The sequence below is a fragment of the Arvicola amphibius genome, chromosome 4, assembly GCF_903992535.2.
Source record: "Arvicola amphibius chromosome 4, mArvAmp1.2, whole genome shotgun sequence".
In the NCBI taxonomy this organism is placed as follows: domain Eukaryota; kingdom Metazoa; phylum Chordata; class Mammalia; order Rodentia; family Cricetidae; genus Arvicola; species Arvicola amphibius.
Genome location: NC_052050.1, coordinates 22,855,767 through 22,878,118, shown reverse-complemented (window position 1 = coordinate 22,878,118; position 22,352 = coordinate 22,855,767). Strand labels below are relative to the sequence as shown.

General features: G+C 47.2%; 1 long non-coding RNA gene, 1 other non-coding gene and 1 pseudogene across 2 annotated transcripts; 1 reads left to right on the top strand and 2 right to left on the bottom strand.

Annotated features, from left to right (window-relative positions):
* The first annotated feature begins 416 nt into the window (after nucleotides 1–416).
* On the top strand, nucleotides 417–5,804 carry LOC119811163. Its single transcript, XR_005284943.1, has 3 exons — nucleotides 417–528; nucleotides 684–886; nucleotides 5,573–5,804. It is a non-coding gene; the product is annotated as an uncharacterized LOC119811163 (long non-coding RNA).
* A 7,843-nt stretch (nucleotides 5,805–13,647) lies between these two features.
* On the bottom strand, nucleotides 13,648–16,041 carry LOC119812962 (annotated as a pseudogene).
* A 4,139-nt stretch (nucleotides 16,042–20,180) lies between these two features.
* LOC119813773 lies at nucleotides 20,181–20,285 on the bottom strand. The gene has a single exon (XR_005285233.1). It is a non-coding gene; the product is annotated as a U6 spliceosomal RNA (small nuclear RNA).
* Nucleotides 20,286–22,352: the final 2,067 nt, after the last annotated feature.

The following is a 22,352-nucleotide window of genomic DNA, read 5'->3' as shown; positions in this document are numbered from 1 at the left end:
ACACACACACACACACACACACACACACACACACACACGCCCTATTGGCAGGGTGTGGTGGCTCATGCCTGTCATCACCATACCTGAGAGACTGAGGCAGGAGAACTACTGTGATTTTGAGGCTGGTTAGTGCTACATGGCAGGATCCTATTTAGGGAGGGAAAAAAAAAATTCTTCCCTCCCTTACTGAAGAAGAAAAGAAGCTACTGACCTAAGGTCAAGCATCCACTGTTTGTTTTTGTTTGGTTTTCTGAGACCTGAGTTTCTCTGTGTAACTGCCCTGGCTGGCTTGGAACTCACTCTGTAGACCAGGCTGGCCTCACACTCACAGAGATCCACCTGTCTCTTCCTCTGGAGTGCTGGGATTAAAGGCGTGCGCCACCACCCGACCACTGCTTGTTTCTTATGAATACCACGGAGATCATGGATACGTGAGCAGAAGAGACACTGAACGGGCTTAGGAGCAATTAGCATCTCTCTTTGAGAGCAGCAGTTGTGTCAGGGATAAAACTCGGGTCTGCAGAAGAGGTATGTTCTAGGGTTTGGGCTGTACAGAGATGGAAGCACCCACAAGCAGCCAAGTGCGATGAGCCACCTGCTCCTCTCTCCGAGTTCTCCTTAATCGCAGTGCTTCTGGGGACGGCTTTCTTTTTTAGCCGAAGCCTTTCTTCACTTGCTTTTAGGCACCTCCGGAGAAAGAAAGAATGGAATCCTAGGAAGCAGAGAAAACCACATAAGCAGGCACCGCGGTTTGCCCTGGGCTGCTTGGGAAACAGAAACCAGGAGGACCACTTGAGTCTAGGGGTTTGAGACTTAAACAATATGAGACATCCCACCACCACTACCACCACCACCTCAAAGCTGGAGTGAGGGCACCAAGGAAAAAGTAAGCCGGGAGTTAAGGGCAATGGTGTTGACTGGGCAGCAGGCTTCAACTCTGTCCCCGCCCACACACCTAACAAGAGTGGGACATATGGGAAGCAGGCTTTTCTCGGGGCCGCCCTGCCCCTTGGGCCCAGAGCTAGGAAGCTGCTGCAGAGCACCATGGGAGGAACTGGGAGGAGTTAGGACAAACAAGGAAAGAGGCTTTCCAGGAAAACTTGGTTTTGAACTCAGCCTCCACTCCCTTTCTCCTCCCACTGTGTTTGGAAGGAGAGTTGGGAGGTGAGCTGATCTGTCCCCGGCTGCCTATTCTTTGTGACCTTCCTGACTGGTCAGTGCCAGGGGACCCCACCTAGGTATCTGTCAGGGCTGCTCAAAATCCAAAATCGCATTCCTTCCTACACAGCGCGCTCCCCTTAGCTGCTCTGGGGGCCCCCAAGGCCCTCTGCTTTGTTGATAGCAGTGGTGGCCAGGCCCACATCCTCTAGCTGAGCATGTTTCCAGAAGAAGGAAGGGCCAGAGGTCAAGACTCTCTCCCAGAGTTTGCAGCCAGTGGGAAGTCAGAGGGAGCCAGAGCTGAAATGCGGTCAGCAAGAAGCGAGGTTGTTTTGCTGTCTGCGTGCGGTATGAAGGCAGAGGCTGGGAGGAAAGGAAGGAGGGGCGTAACTCTGACCCCTGTTTCCTCTGCACCTCACATAGGGCTCTGCCTTTTTTTTTTTTTTTTTTTTTTTTTTTTTTTTTTTTTTTTTTTTTTTTTTTTTTTTTTTAGACGGGGTCTAATTCTAAAGGATGGTCTTGCAGCTTTAATCTTCCTGCTTCTGCCACCCACGGGCCGGGTTTGCAGATGTTACTAATACACCCAAGTCAAGGAAGTGACTGAATGTCCTTGCAGTGGGTATGAAGGTATGCGTCCAGTTCCCACTCTCTAGCTCTTTTCTTGGATTTAAGGGAATAAAGTGAAAAGTAGGGCTTTTTCTTGGTTCTAAAAGAATTCTGATATGTAAACTGTGCTCCTTTATCAGGGGCTTCTGGAAGAAGGGCAGAGGAACCAAGGAACCAGGGCCACCAAAGGGATGTGTTATCTCATCTAGGGGGAACTAGAGTAGATGGATGGCCTCTCTTTGACCTAAACCTTGGTGTAAGACAACAGGTGTAGGGGCTAGAGAAATGGTTTAGGGGCTAAGAATGATTGCTGCTCTTGCCAAGGACAAGGGTTCAATTCCCAACACCCAACATGGCAGCTCGCAACATCTGTAATTCTAGCAACAGAGAACCTGGCACACTCATCTGGCCTCCACGGGTACCAGGCACACACATACATGCAGGCAAAATGCCCATACACATAAAATAAAAATTAAGCTTAAAAAAAAAAAGACAACAGGTATCGTTCAGTACAATCTACTTATAGCCAATATGGTGACTGACCATACCTTTAATCCAAGTAGTCTAGAAGCTAAGGCAGGAGGATTACTGTGAGTTCAAAGTGAGCCTGGGCTACTTAGAGGTCCAGACCACTGATCCTTGATTACAGTAGAAGACCTGTACCAATCGATCAATCAAAAACCAACAAAAACAGCCATAACATCCTTCACCCTCCCACCAGCCAGACATTTTAGCTTACTACACGCATAGACACACAGCACACGGACACATGCACAAATACATACAGGGCCAATTTTGGCTCCCTGGAGGCCAGGTTCAGCAAACAGCACTCAATAAAGTCCAGCCCTGGATCCATTATTGTACACATTTCCACTTGGCTTCTTTGAAGTCTGGGAGTCCGAGGAGAGACCCCATGCTTTGGAGGCTCTGTGTTTGTGTTTTCAGCTATGTCTTTCGTTGTTCTAGGATTCTTTGAACTGGGGAGGTCATCAGAAATAGGAAAATGGGGGCTGGAGAGATGACTCAGCAGTTAAGAGCACCAGCTGCTCTTGCAGAGGACCTGGGTTCAGTTCCTAGCACATACATGATGGTTCTGGTCAGAACTCCTTGGCATGTTTTTTTTTGGGGGGGGGGCGGGACTGTGAGTAGTGAGTCCACGAGTGGGTGGGTGTTTGATCCGAGATCTATTCTCCTTGAGAGTAGGCTGTTCTGGGTAACAGGGCAACACCCTGTGCAAACCTTGAGACTGACTGACTGACTGAGGGTGGGTCCCTACTGAAAATAGGTCAGGCTTCAGTTAGGTGCCTTCCCATCCCCCTCCTTTCTCACCAGAGAACCATTGTCCAGGGTAGAAACCTGTTGGCCCGGGTAATGCAAACCCGGGATAGAAACCTGGGGATGCCCCTGAATCAGAGAACCAGACGTTTACCTAAAAGAGATTCATTCCTTACCTTCCTGGATCATTTTCCTGGTTCCTAAAAGGGCAACTAGTTTTCCCTAACCCATCCAAAATCCCACCGTTTGGAGAGGATCTCAAGACCTGAGGAACAAAGTCTGAGTTAATTTGTTATGAAAACTTGAGAAAAGCAAGGTAGGAACCAGGGCTGACGGGGTTCAATGGATGTGTTTTTCCACCTTTTCCCCACTACAATTCTTTTTTTTTGTTTATTTGTTTTTTTTTTTTTTTTTTTTTGTTTTTCGAGACAGGGTTTCTTCTGTAGCTTTTGGAGACTGTCCCAGAACTAGCTCTTGTAGCCCAGGTTGGCCTCGAACTCACAGAGATCTGCCTGCCTCTGACTCCCGAGTGCTGGGATTAAAGGCGTGCGCCACCACCGCCCGGCCCCACTACAATTCTTTTTTTTTTAAAAAAAATATTTATTTATTTATTATGTATACAATATTCTCTCTGCATGTATGCCTGCATGCCAGAAGAGGGCACCAGACCTCATTACAGATGGTTGTGAGCCACCATGTGGTTGCTGGGAATTGAACTCAGGACCTTTGGAGGAGCAGGCAATGCTCTTAACCGCTGAGCCATCTCTCCAGCCCCCCCACTACAATTCTTTTGACAAAAATCAGATAGCAGATTTTGTATTAAGTACCAACTGTATGCCAGGCACTGTGCTAAGGACCTTATAAACATTTTTTCCTTTGGATTTCATAGCAATTCAGAGCTGTAAATCACATTCGGGTTTTTTTGTTTTGTTTTGGAGATGGGGCATCTCTTGCTGTCCTGGAACTCCACCACCACCGAGCTGTAGATCACATTTTATATTTTGGAGATCAGGAAACTGAGGCTCAAAGATGTTTATTAACCTGGCCAGGACTGCAGAGGAGACTAGGAGATTTGTCTTGAAGCTGTGTTTACAGAACACTATCAAAGAATGACAGGCAGAATTAATAGAGATTATTGGAAACATAAAGTTCCCTACCCCGGCTTGGAACAGCAATTATATGTCACTATCAATAATCATGGCAGTGCTGGGAGTTCAGTGCCAGGCCTGAAGAAGAAATTCAACTAGCGCAAGACTTTCCCTCCCAGAGAGAATGGTAACGCAGGGGATGCATCTGAGCCGCATATCAAGCCCTGTTTCCCAAGCCATGGTGGTGCTGGGAAGGGAGGTGAAGCATCAAGAAGAGAAACTTCTGTTCCCTCCCACAGAAGAACCTTAGTTTCCCATAACCTCTCTGTAACTCCAGCATTTTCTCTCCCCTAAACTCTTTCTCCAGCCTGCATTCTCATGATCTGGTCATACAAGGTAGGATGCAAAAACCAAACCAAACCAATCAGCCAACAAACAAACAAAGCAAAGCAAAAAAAAAAAAAACAAAAAAAAAAACCCAAAAAACAAAACAACCTTCCACATGGGCTGCTCCAGAGGAGAAGGACTCAGGCAGACATCTGGGCTCTGCTCTCAGCTCAAGTCCCCTAATTATAGAGTCCACAGCTGGTGATGGGTAGGGGAAGGGCCATAGGCCAGGGCCCCCAGAACCCCTTGGTGCTTCCGTCGAGGGATATATTAAAACTGAGTTGACCCAGGTATGGTGGCTTACACCTTTGATCCTAGCTTGGAAGGTAGAGGTAGGCAGAGTTCTGTGAGTTCCAGGTCGTCCTGGTCTACATAGTGAGTTCTAGGTCAGCCAGGGAGACCCTGTCTCAATGAATGAATGAATGAATGAATGAGCTGGGTTTGCTGAAAGTCTGGAAGGCCATCAAGGACAGATAGAAGTTGTGATATGACCCAAAGGAAAAACAATCTGGCTTTCCCATTTATCTGCCTGAGAAATGCGCACCTTTAAAACCACCATCCAGGATCAAGGATACTTCAGGGCTTTGGGAACTCATAGGGGAGTTCTCTGAGCTCAGGATCTTTGTCACTTCAAGGATCCTGGCGGTGGCCTAGACTGTCCTTAGTAGTGCAAGACAAGCCCTAGGTGACCCTGTATCTGGTAAAGAGCCCACCTTCCCAGCTAGGGGGACAGTAGTATCCGGCATATCATGTTGATGTCTTCTGTCCATTCTTTGCTATACCATTGCTGTGAGACCATCTTCCATGTTCCTGGACCTGTGTACTGGCTGTCCTTGAGTTCTTGAGTTGAGCCTCTGAGGACAGAGATGCAGAGAAGTGGTGTGTGTGTGTGTGTGTGTGTGTGTGTGTGTGAGAGAGAGAGAGAGAGAGAGAGAGAGAGAGAGGGAGGGAGGGAGGGAGGGAGGGCAGGGTGCCTCTGTGCCTGCCTTATCTCCATTCTAAGCGGCGTGTCAAACCCTCTCCTGATCCAGCATCTCCTATTCTTTGGGCTTTTGGAGCTCCCGGTGCAGCTGTCTAGGGAAGCCAGAAGCTCATGACAGTCCTCGTGAGGATGGACTTCGGAGGAGCTGGAGCCTGGGCAGGCATTGGGGGCCCTGTGTAGCTTCTGGGAGGCTTACATAAACACTGGCTGGGATGAGGAGGGAGGGGAAGGTACAGTGGGTTGCCCAGAAAAAGAAGAAAAAAAAAGCAACCCCCGCCCGCCAGCTCAGCCTGTGTGGAAAGAAGGAATAAGGCTCACGTTCCGGTCCCTCCTCCCGCCCCTCTCCACTGGTTGCAGCTGTTGGTTGGAAGGTCTGCAGTATGTTGGGGGAGGGAGGCAGAGGAAGGAGGGAGAAGATGCTACTTCACAAATTTAGGATCCTTCCCCCTCTTCTAAATCGGGGAGGGGGGCGCTGGCAATTTGATGAGATTTTCAATGCTGCAGGAAGAAGCTTTGGCTCATTAGGATGCGCAGTTTGCACCCTTGAAAAAAAAGATCTGTGCTAGTTGCAAAAATGCAGACGTGTGTAGGGGCCCAGAGGAGAGATTAAAAAAAAAAAAAAAAATGAAAAGCGCCAGCTCTGCAATGCAGGATCTGCAAAGTTTTTGGTGTGCGAGGAAATGTGGGTCGTTCTCATTTCGTTCGCTTGTTCCTGCTAACCTACTGTCCGCCTGACTCCAGCACAGCCTCACCTCGCAGCGAGAGGCACTGCGGTGCAGAAACAGGGTCACCAGTGGGCTGGGGCAGGAGCCGCCGCGGTCTGGAAGTAGGGGCTCTGGGGTTACAGTGCCTGTGGGCGGGTGGAGGGGATGCTTCAGTGAGGATGAAAGCTAAGCCTGTCTTTTGCCCCGCCGCTTGTTCTGGACAGGAGTCAGTGTGACAACCTTTTTAGGTCTCCAGTCCTAACCACGGACAACCAGAGGGACTTCCCTTTCCAACTCACCGTCTCCCACAGATGGCTGCAGCCATATTTTTAGCTTCCTGTCCCGGACTCAGATCCCTGATTCTGCTTGTTCTACTCATGGAGTGGACGCTAGCTACACGAATGTGTGCCATTGGACCTCCTTCCTAGAAAGAGGGGACAGGGAAACCTGGTTTGGGGAGCCCAGGCTGCAGGAAAAGCAGGTCTCAACTTGGAGGCCAGAACCCCACATATAAGGAGGCTGGGGAGAGAGATGCTGTGCACTTGACCTGGAGAGGCCCTTTGTTATTTGGGGGGGGGACGACTCTGGGCCGTGGGAGCTGTCGATGCCGAGGGTCTCTTTGGGAGGTGAACATGCTGCCTGGCTGATTGATGACTGCGCGCCCGGTGGCTCCGGAAAGAGACAGAAAAGACACAAGCAGAACACAGGACAGGAGACAACAGGGCGGCCCAGTGGCCTTTCGCTTCTTTTCCCCTTCTTTCCCTCCTGCTTCCCCGGCCACTGGAGGACAGGCCCGAGTGTGTTTGTACCGTCTTGGAGCTCACGCGGGCTGCCCGGGTCACATGGCCCGGGCATGTGCAGCCTGCTCCATTTCTACCACAACAACCCGCTCATAAACAGCCCGGCTGCTGCGGCGGCGGAGACATGTGCGAGCGAGGGGGTGGGGCACGTGGCCCTGCCCGAGCCAAGGGAAGGACTGGATTGCTCCGCGTTGCCTCCACCCAAGCAGGCACTGGGCTGCAGAGCCACAGGAAATTCCTGGTGCTGCCTCGCTGGAGCAAAACATGTTTTTGGGGAAGTGACTTTCAATATGGACTAAATAAAAAAGAGCACAGATAATCAGTCCTAAATTGACATGCCTGCCCTTACCTCGTGTGGTGGAGGGTTTGCACAAAAGGGAGGTGCTCATGACGCCCCCTCCTCCTGTATAAGATTGCGATCAGCCAGGTCTTCGTGGTGAGGGGCTGGGATTCACTGAGGCAACAGTTCTCAGGGCAGTAATGGAGAGTATCAGCATTACCTGGAACCCCGTGAGAAATGCAGATTCTCAGGCCCACCGGAGGCTCGCTGATTCTCAAACGTTGGGACGTGTGCTTAGGGAATCTGCTTTAGGATGCCTTCCAGGGGATTTGTTGTGTGAGGGAAACGCAGCTCTAGGTCTGAGTTCTCTTCAGGACATACAGCCATAATCTGGGGATATTTTTACCTTTCTCCAATGTGGGGCAATATCTCAGAGTTCAGTCAGAAAGCTTAGTCCGATTTAGTTTGACTCTGTGCAAAACCCATTTATCGGGTGCCTCCTGTGTACCAGGCTTCTGGTAATGAGGGCAAATGGCACATCAGGCGCAGGATAGTGAGTTGCTCTGTTCTCAAAGGGGAGTAGAATGTACTCGGAGGAAGAATGAAGCAAAGAGAAGACTATCCTCCATTTTCCCTCCCCTTCCTGCGCCCACCCCCTTGTTCTGAGTTTCCTGTTAAAGCAACGGATTAGGGGGCTGAAGATTCAGGTCTGGTTTCAGGGCCCAGCACTAAGTCCAGATGAGGTGGCAGACACCACAGGACCTGTTCCCACAGTAGCACACCTTGATATCCCTACACCCAGAGGCAAAGGCAGGTGTATCCTTTGAATTTGAGGCCAGCCTACTCTACACAGTGGGACCCTGTCTCAAAAGCAAACAAAAAACAAAGCAATGTCCCCTCCCACAAAAAGAAAAGCCCACCATGATTGTGATTCTATTTTATTGTTTTTGAGTCTAGAGGTAGAATTTTTCCCCCTTATTTATCTTTTGTTTGGTTTTGCGGTGGGGGTGTGTATGTGTTTGTTTGTCTGTTTTGAAACAGGGTTTCTCCGTGTGGCTCTGGCTGTCCTGGAACTCACTCCATTGTAGACCAGGTTGCGTTTGAGGGATCCGCCTGCCTCTGCCTCCCAAGTGCTGGGATTAAAGGTGTGTGCTTCCCTTATTTGTTTTTATTATTTTATTATTTTATGTGTGTGAGTGCTTTGCCTGTGTGCTGCATACATGGCTGGTGTCTGCAGAGGTCAGGAGGGCACTGGGTCTCCTAAAACTGGAGTAACAGCTGATCGTGGATAATGGGAACTGAACCCAGGTCCTCTAGAATAGCAGCCGGTGCTCCTAACTGCCGAGCCGTCCCTCTGGCCTTCCACTCTTATTTTGTCTTGAGCTAGGTCTGGCCATAGACCCTTGATTCCTCTGTGTGAAACTAAATGAACACATTTGCCCAAACTCATATTGCTTAGGTCTCTCCAGGGTCAGGGTAGGAAGAGTCAAGAAAAGGGATGAGAGGGTTGGACGTTCCCTGGGTAAAATTAGTTTAGCAGATAAGGAGCAGGAAAGGTTTGTCAACGAGAGAGTGGGGATAGCACCAGCCTACTACTCCAAGACCCAAACAAAAACTGTGGCCAGAGGGTCTCGAAGGTAAATCACAATCACAAAGGTTCCTAAATGAAAGCTGAGCCTGGCATGTGACCAGAGAGTGGAGGCTAGACACCAGAACCAGAACCTCCTTATGTAGGCAAAGAAAGCAAGAAGAAGGGGGATGCCGGGAATGAGAGCATGCCTTCCCTCCCACACGGGTAACTCTAACTCGGCCCAGGCTCAAGCTCCTCTTCCAGACTCGGCTCTGACCCCTTGCCTTCTTCGTTCTCCCTGCTTTCTTTTCTGAGATATATATATATATATTTATCTGAATCTCATGGTGCTCTTCCTTTTGCGTCCCTGCAAGACTTCCCCTAGCCCTGAAAGGCTCTGGGCCCAAGGAGCAGACAGCCCTGCAGGCTCAGCTGCAGTGACCTACATTGGCTCTCCCCTAGGCCTGGGGTGTGGGGGCTGAAGTTTCCAGATAGGAACTTGGGAATCTGGCACAGGTCTACAGATGATGACATCAGGCGGACTGGCTGCCAGAGTGGCACTAGGGATCCGTGAGGCAGGGGGCGCCACCAGAATTCTTCATCTCAGGGCCTTGGTGGACGTATCAGAGGCTTCTCCTCCCACAAACACAAAAGTACTTTTAAGCAGCGAGCCCCTTTGGTAGGACAGAGAGGTCCCTGTCAGGCTTGGCCTCCAGCCAGGAGATCTGAAAGTGGGTTTTGCAGGCTCTTCAGATTCTTGCCAAACGCATCCCAGTTAGCTGCACCGGGCTGCAAAGATTTCCCTGGTCTTGATCTGGATGAGTGAGCTCAGGTTTCAGCTGATGTATTTCAGGGAAAATGGAGGCTGAGTCAAGGTCGGGTACTCAGAAATCGGCTTACTCCTAGCTTTAACTATATAGACTTCAGACCCAAGGTTCTGTGAAGGAACCTGAGGGGATGAATTGGCATAAATAACTTATGGATTGAGGCCCTGACAACTGAACCCCTCCTTCCAGGCAGGGAAGGCAGGTCCTGAAATGGTTGCCTCCCTCCCTTACCTATTGTGAGCCATAGAGCTCAGGATGGCCGCCTGCCCCCAGACTGTAGATGTTTTTACCCAGGCTAGGAAATCCTATTGGGGTGGGGGGAGGAAATTAGACTGCGGTCACAAAGAGTGACTTCAGAGCTTTTCACTTAGCAGAGAGAGAGAGAGAGAGAGAGAGAGAGAGAGAGAGAGAGAGAGAGAGAGAGAGAGAGAGAGAGAGAGAGAGAGAGAGAGGTGGGGGGGAGGGGAGACAGGCTGTGCAAGACTGGGTGGCTCTGTGTCCAAAGGGCTTCCCCTTGCCAAGCCCCACCCCAAAACCCAGGAAGTCCACAGCTTGGCACCTGGCCAAAGCAGAGCATTCCTCAACCTTCTGACCGGCTGTTGGATGGTTCCCACAGGAGGAGGGGGAGGGGAAGAAACTAGTCAGTGAAGAAGTGACCGTAGCGTGAAAGGTGAGGGTGAAAGGTGGAGAGTTAGCCTGCAGTGTCACGAGCGCCTTTTAGCGGAGACGAGATCGAATGCTTTCCAGAGGCTACGCAAGGGGTCTGCAGCTTCAGAGGAGAGGGCCCTTGCTTCAGCTCTCCGTTCGGGGTCGTCCCTGACGTCCTAAATTGTCCTCTAACGGCTACTTCAGTTTGCTTTCTCTCTCCGGTACTCTGGTTGAGCTTGGGCGCCCCCGAGTGGCTAAAAGCGAGAACTGCAGATGAGTCGGGAGAGGCGTTTATTGGGTCTCCCTTTGCCTAGACGTCTCTGCCCCTCCCTTTTCCTCAGTTTAGCTAAACCCTGGACTCTGGAAATAGCACCTGGTAATGGGAGCGTTGACAGATGTTGAGTTATAGGAAAGCAAGTGGCCCAGCCAGAGTTTTCAGTCTTCTGACTTGATCGCTTTGGAACTCTTTCCCTTAAAAGTAGGTGATCCAAGCCAAGCGTGACAGTACATACTACAATCCCCAGCACTTGAATGGTCAGGGCAGGAAGACTGGGAGTTTAAGGCTGGTCTGAGCTAATAGTGACACCCTGAGGTAAAGGAAGGGAGGGTTGTGGTCAGGAGTGGTGGGGTCTCAGGACTCTCCCCATTTTTCCCACATTTCCACACTTCATTCCTTATGTGTTTCTTGGCTTCAATAAGATCTCTTTTCTTGGGCTCCCAGACTTGTAGCTCTTGGACTCTGACTTCTGTGACCTTGGAACCACAAATAGTCCCACCATCATTCCACTTTTATTTCTTCCTCCTCGATTTTTTTTTTTTGAACCGGGCCTGGAAAGACAGCTTGCTGATACCTTCTGAGACCAGAAGTGGGCATTGGATCTCCTGGAACTGGAGTTGAACGGCTGGTCACTAGGCTCCATGTGTGCTGGGATTCCTCTTCTGGAAGAATAAGCAGTGCTCTTAGCTACTGAGCCATCTCTCCGTTTCCTCTGATCCCAGTCTTCCTACCTTAACATCTCTAGTACTGGGACTTACAGGCTCGAATGCCAGCCTACTAAATTGACCCTTTCTTCCCCACACCACTTAGTCCTATCTTTCCACAATCACCCCTCCCCAACCCTTTTATTTATTTATTTATTTTGGTTTATAGAGACAGGGTTTCTCCGTGTAACAACCCTGGCTGTACTGAAACTCCCTTTGTGTACCAGGCTGGCCTCCCGAGTGCCAGGATGAAAGGTGTGCGCTACCACCACAAGGCTCTCATTCCAACTCTTTTATTTCTAAACAGGAAATGGAAGATTTTTTTTTGTAGCATGAATTCTAATTGGTCTTAATAATAAAAACCCTAGAAGCAGCTATCGGGTAAAACCTGATCAGCCAGGAAATGGTGGTGCACATTTTTACAGCTGGAACTTGGGAGGCAGAGGCAGGCAGATCTCTGTGAGTTCGAGGCAAGCCTGGTCTAAAGAGCGAGTTCCAGCACAGACCTCAAAGCTATAAAGAAATGCTGTCTCGAAAAAAATAAAATAAAATAAAGCAAACCGAAGGATCTGAGAAGCAGAGCAGCCAGCCACTGGTTTGTACCTCCACCTCAGGCCAAAAGGGCGGTCCTGTCTCTACCAAACTTCAGACTGCATCTGAGCTCCTGTATCCTGCGGTCTTATATACCTCTTTATATTATATATATATATTATTATTATATATATATTATATATATAATTTTATTTATTTATTTTGTATACAATATTCTGTCTGTCTGTATGTATGCCTGCAGGCCAGAAGAGGGCACCAGACCCCATTACAGATGGTTGTGAGCTACCATGTGGTTGCTGGGAATTGAACTCAGGATCTTTGGAAGAGCAGGCAATGCTCTTAACCTCTGAGCCATCTCTCCAGCCCCTTATATACCTCTCTTATATAGTCTTCTCCTCCCTCAGAGATCCGAGGAGATAACATTAACTGAGTAAGCAGGAAGTGCAAGCAAGCGATCTCCAACAAATGTGAGAAATGGCAGAAACATCTGGCTGCCTGGACAGTCACCCAAGGTTCCTCTGCAATGCTGGGGCATCCATCTTCAACCGAGAGGCCTAGAATATCCAATAGACATTTCTGTGAAGCAGGATTTTTGAAGGACTGTCCCACTGACAAGTTTGACAGTGACTCTCTTTTGTGACCTGCTTGTCCAATTAGGACAGCAGCACACTGTCAGACGGCAAGGCAAGGTCATGTGCTTGCCAAGTGGCTTATTTTTTTCCACAAGGAAAGTAAATCCCACGTGGGGTTTCCTTGATGCCCATCATCTCCTCTGAAGTAGATTGGTGCTGCCAGGAGCAGACTGGTCTCAGTGCAATGAGCCTATGTTAGTAAGTCATCCTAAATGCCATATTCTGTAGACCTCTGAAGTGTTTGAAGATGACCTATCTACCTAAAATATATCTATTTGACCTTCAAAACACACCTAATATGACTACAAGTTCGGTAATAATAGGTGACTAATTACTAACCTGCATTTCCTTATTATCCTAAATAGTTGGTAATAATAACTTTCAAGACTAGAAATTTGTGTTATATTGTAAAATTGGAAATGTGTGTACAGTATGCTTTAACAAAATTAATTTCAAATTGGAATAGACAAAATTTGTAAAACCCAAATACAAAAATCCCATCCAATGTAAAATATTGAAAACTAGTGCTTGGTTTTTTTTTTTTTTTTTTTTTTTTTTTTTTTTTTTTTTCCTGTGTATCTCTGGCTGTCCTGGAACTCACTGTGTAGACCAGGCTGGCCTTGAACTCACAGAGATCCACCTGCCTCTGCCTCCCGAGTGTTTAAATGTCTTAAAGGTATGCGCCACCCCTGCCCAGCTGTAGTTGCTTTTTGAAAGTAGTTTTGATAATCTACCTTTTTATTTTATCATATCTATATCCTCTTTTTTTTCTCTTCAGAGTAGACTCAATAATCTACCATTTTATCCTATCATCTCTGTATCCCCGTTTTTTCTTTTTAAATCAAGAACCCTAAATCTAATCTCTTTTGTTTAGCTTTTTCTCCTGACCATTACCAATAACAACATGGAACCAAGAACCAATCCCCCTAAACAATGACAAATACCCATAATCCATTGAGTGACCAAAAAACATGCACTACATTGTGTTTCTTTTTAAATATTTATTTATTAATTATATATACAGCGTTGCAGGCCAGAAGAGGGCACCATATCTCATTGTAGATGGTTGTGAGCCACCATGTAGTTGCTGGGAATTGAACTCAGGACCTCTGGAAGAGCAGCCAGGGCTCTTAACCACTCAGCTACTTCTCCAGCCCCAGGCACTGTGTTCTTAAATTTACTTCTCGCTGTCTGGGAGCAATGGCATTTTTAGGGGATCCTGAAAAGAAAAATTTGGGTTAATTGTTAAGTCCTGGGAGAGGTGGCTGTATCATCGGTTGTCCAATCCCTACATAAAGGAAAGTCCAGGGCTTGTCTAAAGTCCCGGCTAGAGTAGTCTGTGAGGCTGGATCATCTCAGTTAGCCACCTTGAGATTGTCCGGAGCAGTTTGGTGGTCCAAAGCCGATCTTTGGGTGGTGTTTTTCTGCTGAGTGGTGTTATCTCAGTCCTAGTGGGATCGTCCTTGTTGGTGTATTCTTCAGATGCTCTCGCAGTTCATGTATTAAACCTCTGAGACCTATGGAAGTGAAGAAGTTGATGGCAAACAGGGTATTCTGTGGGTTGTGTCGGGGTAATAGACCTTCAAAGAATGGCTGTAGAGTCTCATATTTTAACCTCACATCCAGCTGAGGAAGACCCATGTGTTCACGCAGTTCCTGGAAAAGTTATTTTGATGAAAATTCTACTAGATGATGGAGTGGTTTCTTCACTAAGCTTGATACATTCAACAACACTCCATGGAAGTGAATCTGTGTACAAAAGGTGAGAAACACCTCAGCGACACTCCTCAACGGTGTGTTTCTAAGCAATGGATGCTATCATAGTGTTCTTTGAATAGACTCTCAAATGATTCCACATATTCTTTTTTTTTAGCGTGCAAAACCGCCCAGCTAGCAAGCCAAAAAAATTTTCATACGTCCTTTGTTGGGCACAGCAATCAAGTACCATGTTGCAGAGTTCTTCTGCTTAGCGCTCAGCAAACTCCATCTTCAGCAACCTGTGTGCACAGCCTTCAAAAGCTAAACCTGACTGAATAGCGAGATATGGCGAAATGAGACCAGGTTGATTTCTGTTTTGTCATGAATAGTTATTTTTTTGTCCTCCTTCCTCTTCTTCCTCCTCCTCCTCATCTTCACGACTTCCAGCTTCTTGGTCTGTGTTTGAATCACTGTCTCCTTTATCGAGAATTTCCTTTTCAATAGCTTCGTACTTCTCTTCATTCTCCATAAAATTAGCATCCATCTTGAAAACATTAAGAACATCTTCTGGATCGTAGTCATCCTCCAAGGGGAGCATATGGGTGAACTGATCATCCTCCTCCACTAAATCAAGTCCTTCCCGAATAACAGGGTGCTCCTTGAATCCGTCCCTCCGTAGGGCAAACATTACTTCAATCGCGTAATGAACTCTTTTGCCGATTTCAGACTCCTGGAGAATGTCTCGCAGGCGTTCAAAGATAGCACTGGTTCCTCCTAGTGACAGCTGGGTGAATTAGAGGCCACACTCCCTGAGGAAGCAGATAGCTATCTCGAGGCTGTCCTCTGCTGGTCTCTCCGGCAGCAAAGTGAGCATCTCCAGGCACAGAACCTCATGTGCCACATTTTGGTTGGTAAGATCTGCCACAAATTTTGAAGCAGTCGGGCAAAGTTGCTTGTCATTCCTTTGATATCTTTTCCGGAAATTAAGACTTAGTCTCTTGAGGATTAATTCTCCAGTCTGTGGGAGTTTTGAGTTGAGTATCGCCACCAAAGCTGCATAAACAGGAGTGAAGATTGGAGAAGCACTCTGCGCCTGTGTGACAGACCTGGCCAGCAGGCCTCTTCCTCTGACTAGGTTTCCTTGAAGGAGTTCTTGGATAATGATGCTTAGGTTGGAGGTGTTGACCTTGTTACTGAGACTGTTGGTTGATTCAGGGCCTCCCAGATCTTCCTCTGGTAGGCTACGCTGTTTTCATCTGTGATCTGCTCCTGTATCACCCTGAGTTTTTCGGGAGGAATAGACGCTCCCCCAGTTCGGGTGAGCAGCAGATCCTGCTCATCCTTCTTCTTCTTCGTGGAAGGTTCTTCCTGAGTAGAACTCTGAGTTAGTGCATGCTCTGGGCTCCTTCTTCCAGGAGATGGGCATCTCTTTCTCTGTGTTTGTCTCAGTCCCCACTTGGTGGCCCCATGCTGTCATTGTGAGAACACCTTCTTCTTGAATGCTCACAGTCTGACAGGCTGTGATCAGAGTAATCTCTATTCCGGGGGGGGGGGGGGGGGACCTTTATTGTTCTGCAGATCTGTCTTCTAGGGAGGAGGTCTGGTGGTGTGAACTGTGACTCTCCCTTCTGTCGTGACCAGAAGAGTGTTTCTTGTGACCCATAGTCCTCTTCATTTTCTAGTGCTAGTTGACCAAATAGACTAGATTCCTCAAGTCGGTTCAAGAAGCAAGTACTCTGCCCAGCAAAATTCTTCAAAGGCCTTGAAACAATGGTACTCAACTTCATTTGGAAAAAGCAAAAAACCCAGGATAGCCAAAACAATCCTGGGAAATAAAAGAGTTTCTGGAGGCATCACAATCCCTGACTTCAAAGTCTGCTACAGAGCTACAGTACTGAAAACAGCCTAGTACTGGCATAAGAACAGACAGGAGGACCAATGGATCCAAATAGAAGACCCGGATATCAATACACACATCTTTGAACACCTGATATGTGATAAAGAAGCAAAAAAAAAATCAAATGGAAAAAAGAAAGCATATTTAACAAGTGGTGCTGGCATAATTGGATATCAGTTATGTAGAAAAATGAAAATAGACCCATATCTATCACCATGCACAAAACTCAAGTCCAAATGGATCAAAGACCTCAACATAAAGCCAGCCACACTGAACCTTATAGAAGAGAAAGTGGGAAGTACACTTGAACACATTGGCACAGAGAACCACTTCCTAAATAGAATCCCAGCAGCACAGACACTGAGAGAAACAATTAATAAATGGGACCTCCTAAAGCTGAAAAGCTTCTGTAAAGCAAAGGACACAGTCAACAAGACAAAGCGACAGCCTACTGAATGGGAAAAGATCTTCACTAACCCCACATCAGACAGAGGTCTGATCTCCAATATATACAAAGAACTCAAGAAATTGGACACCAAAAGATCACATAATCCAGTTTAAAAAAATGGAGTACAGACCTAAACAGAGAACTCTCAACAGAGGAATCTAAAATGGCTGAAAGACACTTAAGAAAATGTTCAACATCCTAAGTCATCAGAGAAATGCAAATCAAAACAACTCTGAGATTCCATCTTACACCTGTAAGAATGGTCAAGATCAAAAACACTGACGACAACTTATGCTGGAGATGTGGTGGGGAAAAGGGAACACTTCTGCATTGCTGGTGGGAATGCAAGCTGGTACAGCCCCTTTGGATGCCAGTGTGGCGATTTCTCAGAAAATTAGGAAACATCCTTCCTCAAGACCCAGTAATACCACTTTTGGGTATATATCCAAAGGATGCTCAATCGTGCCACAAGGACATGTGCTCAACTATGTTCATAGCAGCTTTGTCATAGCCAGAACCTGGAAACAACCTAAATGCTCCTTGACTGAAGAATGGATAAGGAAAATGTGGTACATTTACATAATGAAGTATTACACAGCAGAAAAAAATAACGACAACTTGAATTTTGCAGGAAAATGGATGGAACTAGAAAACATTATTTTGAGTGAGGTAACCCAGACCCAGAAAGACAGTTATCACATGTACTCACTCATAGGTGGTTTTTAAACATAAAGCAAAGATAGCCAGCCTACAAACCACAATCCCAGAGAATTTAGACAATGCGGACACGAAGAGAGACTTACATAGACCTAATCTACATGGGAAGTAGAAAGTATAAAAAGATAAGATCTCCTGATTAAAGATAAGATCTCCTGATTAAATTGGGAGCATGGGGACCTTGGGGGAGGGTTGAAGGGGTAGGTAGGGGAGAGGCAGAGAGTGGAGCAGAGAAAAATGTAGAGCTCAATAAATATCAATTAAAAAAAAAGAAGCAAGTACTCGATGTTCTGAGTTCCTTGACAGTTTTCTTTTTCTGTTTTTCTCCACATACCACCTGTACGAATCCACAGGGCAAAGGGACGGTCACAGGATTTCTGTGCGTACTCAGACTGAAGGCTGTCACTACCAAACAAACCTCAGACTGTATCTGAGCTTCTGTCTCCTCCAGTCTTATATAACTCTCTCTGCCCAGCCATCTGACTCCTGGCTCAGCCTCCCTAGGGCTGGGTTTAAAGGTGTGTCATCCCAAGTGCTGGGATCACCTTTGTGTGAGCTCTGTTTCTCCTTTAGACGGATTCAATTCTACTGCCCAGGGTGGCCTTGAACTCACAGAGATCCCTCTGCTCCTGTCTGTCCTTGAGTGCTGGGATTAAAAAAGTGTGCCACCACTCTCTGAGCTCTTTGGCTCACTAGTGGTCTAACACTGCACTCTGATCTTCAGGCAAGCTTTATGTGTTCGTTACAAACAAAATATCACTACAAACCAAAGTGTTGATAAGAGAGAGACCTCAAAACAGGTTGAGCAAGCTCAAGAATCTCATCCAACTCCTTATTATGTGTTTATTGGACACAGGTTTTCTCTATGTAGCTCCAGCTATGCTGAAACTTGGTAAAAGCATTTGCCACCAGTCTGGGCCTTGGGCTAATTTTCAGTGTCTGACTACCCTTCCTTCTCCAACACCATCTCCTGGGGCTTTTTCATTCAAAGCAAGTGCTCTTAATGCTGAAAGGCAGATACTGTTTTAGAAACCTGTTGACTGAGCTCACAGGGAGAACTACTTAGACTGTTCTTGGGGAAGGTCATTTAGGAACGGCCCACCCAATGCAGAGAGGCACGGTACCATAACCCAGGTCATAATTAGGGAAGGCTCTCAGCTCTTTGTCAACACTATGAAGCCTAAGGGAGGCAGAGCCGGTGTAAAGATAACCAACCTTTACTAACTCCACACCAAGACAATTGTCACTGATAACTCCCTCTTGGACTTGTCTCTTTTCTTAAGGAGGGCACTGGGGATTGACTTCAGGGGCTCCCGCTACCATTCCTTCAGGTATGCTACTAAACTACATGCTCAGTCCTTTCACTGTTTTGAAACAGGGTGTGGCTAAATAGAAATAGCCCAGACTCGCTGTATGTGGCTATCCTCTTCAGCCTCCCCATGAGCCCAGCCTTCTTGTTTCTGTTTTGTTGACATAGGGTCTCACTATGAAGATTTGGCTGGCCTGTAACTCCCTGTGTAGACCATGCTGACCTCTAACTCAAAGGTCCCCCACCTGCTCCACCACACCGGACCCGGCCACTAAGAGTCTTTAACCAGAAAACTCAGGAACTGAATGGATATAAACCCATCTTCAGCTGAAGCAGCCACATTACTATATAGTACACGAGCTCTCAGTAACTCCCCTAGCCCAGGCTGCTGCCCCAAAGTCACCCTGAAGAGGGCACTTTTGTTCAGTGGCTAGCGGATGCCAGCTACAAGGGAGCCTGAAGAAGGAAACATAACAATTGACCACGTGTTAGGGGTGGTTCTCGCAGGGGTTGCTGGGACAAGGAAGGGAGGTCCACGTGGAGTGGGAGGGACACGCTTAAAGTTTTGGTGGGGCTGGCATATAGAGGGGAAACAAACGACAAACGTAATACCCAAATGTGAGTTGTGATATTATTGTGGAGGAAACTGTAAAAAGCGGGTGGGTGTTACCCGGGGACAGGGACTCCGCAGCCCGCCGGAACGCAGGGCAGGGTCGCTGGCAGAAAGCGCCCTGTGCCCTGCAGACCTTCAGCGGAAGCTTCTGGCTCCGGGCTGGTTGGTTTCCTAACCTCCGTCGGCAAGGGAGACTTTTCTTTTTCCTCGAGAAGGAAAAGGTGGCGAAGCCGGCCGTGGTCTCCCTCCGGAGCCGGTGTGGGACTGAGTTAATGTCAGCCAGGCAACTCCAATTCTAATTTACCTTTGTGAGCGCCTCGGAAAGCCTCCCAGTAGAATCCTCTCCCGGGAGAGAAGCCAAGACAAACGTTCGCTTTCTTACTACCAAGTTCTGCCCCCTGTTAAAAAGCAGCCTCATTGTCAAAAAATGGAAGAGAGCCGCAAGATGAGTTACTCCAGTTTTCCTTCTTTAGGGGGTGTGGTGGTGGTCGGTGGGGTGTCTGGGAAAAAACCAAGACCCTGGTAGGTAACGTGGCTTGTTGAATGCCTTTTACACCACAGGGATGCCTTCAAGGAGTGGAGATAATAGGAATGGAATCCTGCAATTCCATAAACCTGCGTAGGAGGGTGAAAGACTGTTAACTCTCTCCAGACGTGCAGCCACCCTATAGGGAAAGTGGCTATCATCCCAGTAGAGATAAAATAGCTAGGCACTTGATTTATGGGTATTAAACACTGCTTCTCTTTAGGTTCCCTCACAACTGACTCCGCTTTTAGTTTCTTGTTGTTAGGACGGTCTCTCTTACATGGTAGCCCAGGCTGGCCTGGAATTCTACAAACTGAACTCAAAATCCTCTAGCCTCACCCTCCTTCCAGCTGGGATTAGAGGCGTGCCCCACCACACCTCTACTGGCCTTTACACTTTGAAACCTCTCTTCCTTATGTGTTTAAGTTCAGGGGTCACGGAAGCTTAAAACCTAATGGTTTAGAAGCAAGATTTTTTTTTTTTTAAATATGGAACGCTTCACGAATTTGTGTGTAATCCTTGCGCAGGGGCCATGCTAATCTTCTCTGTTGTTCCAATTTTAGTAGATGTGCTGCTGAAGCGAGCTCTAGAAGCAAGAATTCTAATGAAAGTAATTCTTTGGCTGGCCTGGAGGCTCACACCTGTAGTAACTTCAGCCTTCTGGGAGGCGGTGGAAGGCCATAAAGAGCTGGACATCAGTGGGGGCTACAGAATGACAGCCTGCCTCAAAAAAAAGTCCCCAAATCAAAACCCAGAACGACCTTTCTAGGTTTCCTGTGGGTTATCCCTTGAAGTCGAGCTATAGTCAGACTGCCGATCCAAAGATTCCAGTCTTGTCTTTGGGGAAAAGGTATGTTTACTATCTGATGCAGTGAAATTGTAGACTTTTTGGATTTTAGAAATGAAGTTTCCAGGAAAACTATAGGTGTAGACTGATGTAGGATGGCCAGCTGGTAATTTATCTGCCGGTGAGGACATTTAAAAGGTGCTACCGTCCATTACTGGCACCGTTCGTTTCACAGAAGAAAGTATACGTTAGGGTCGTGGATTGAAAGTCACAGCTCCAGGTCAGCCTGGACAGTTTGGTGAGACCGTCTCAATGAGTCAAAATCAGGCTGGGCAGACAGCTCGGCAGTAGAACACTTGTTCAGCATTCATGACGTTCTGGATTCAATGTCTAGTACTTTTTTTGTTTTTTGAGACAGGGTCCTGGAACTGGCTCTTGTAGACCAAGCTGGCCTTGAGCTCACAAAGATCTGCCTGCCTCTGCTGGGCTGAGATTAAAGGTGTGCGCCGCCGCCGCCACCACCACCCAGCATTTTTTCATTTGGTTTTTCTATGTCTAGAACTTTTTAGCAAATACAGAAGAACGTACCTTCATTAGAAAGTGCTCCCATTTCGAGGCCAGCCTGGTCTATAGAGCGAGTTCCAGGACAGGCTCCAAACTAGAGAAACTCTGTCTTGAAAAAAAGAAAAAGAAAAAAAAGCAAGTGCTCCTATGCACCTTGCACCTACGGCTGGTGTGGACAGCACTCCCACTCACTTTTTATCCTAGGCTGACTCTAGTTCAGTCTGTGCCCCAGATCAGGGGTGGGCAGCCAGAAGAGGAGAGCCAACTCAGCGTTTTTAAGTGGTTTTTTTTGTTGTTGTTGTTTTGTTTTAATAAAATCAGGCTCTTGCTATGTACCCTAGCTGGCTTCTAACATTAAATCCTTCTGCTTCCATCTTTTTTGTGTAGGGTTACTTTGAGGCCTGGTGACCCAACACCTTTTTGTGTGCCTCACAAACTAAGAATTGTTTCCAGTGCTCAGAGGCAGAGGCAGGCCGATCACAGTGAGTTCCAGGCCAGCCTGGGCTACAGCGTGAGGCCCTGCCACAAACAAACCAAGAATTTGTAACAGTTGCCCATTTTAAAATGAGATTGTAAATTAAGATGGCTAGAAACAGGGTTAGCAATGTAGCTCAGTTGGTGGAGCAGTTGCCGCCAATTGTGAAGGCCTGGGTATGAGCTCCAGCACTGAATATACTTGGCCTGTGGTGAATGCAGATAATGGTAAATACCTATGATCCAGCATCAGGAGGTAGAGGCAGGAAAATAAAGTCAAGGTTCTTGTCAGTTATAGAGGCTACATGGGAAATATATATATGTATATATATATATACATATATATATACACATATATATTCATATACATATATGAGAGACCTCATCTTAAAACTTCAAACAAAATTGTCAGGAGGAATACAAGAAACATATAATAAAGTTATATTAGAAAACAGCCACATTCGTATCATACATTGGGGCTGAAGCGGGGGTGGGGGAAAAAGGCCTCACAGCCAGCCAAGCCTAAAATAGTCACTGTCTCTGGCCCTTTAAGAGTAGGTAAGTAGGCTTAGCCTAGTATCATAGTTTGTGCCTATAATCCCACAATCCCAGCACTCAGGAGGTGGTAGCAGGAAGATCAGGAGTTCAAGGCCAGTTTGGTCTACTCAAGACCCTATCTCACAAAAAAATAAAACCAAAACTCCAGAAAAACCCCCAAACCAAACCAGAGCTTCTGGTAATTTGTACATGCAAGTTATGAAGTGATGTTAACAATGCTGGCTTGGGTTTATTATGTGTGTGCATGTGGAGGAAGGGGCTTGTCACTCGT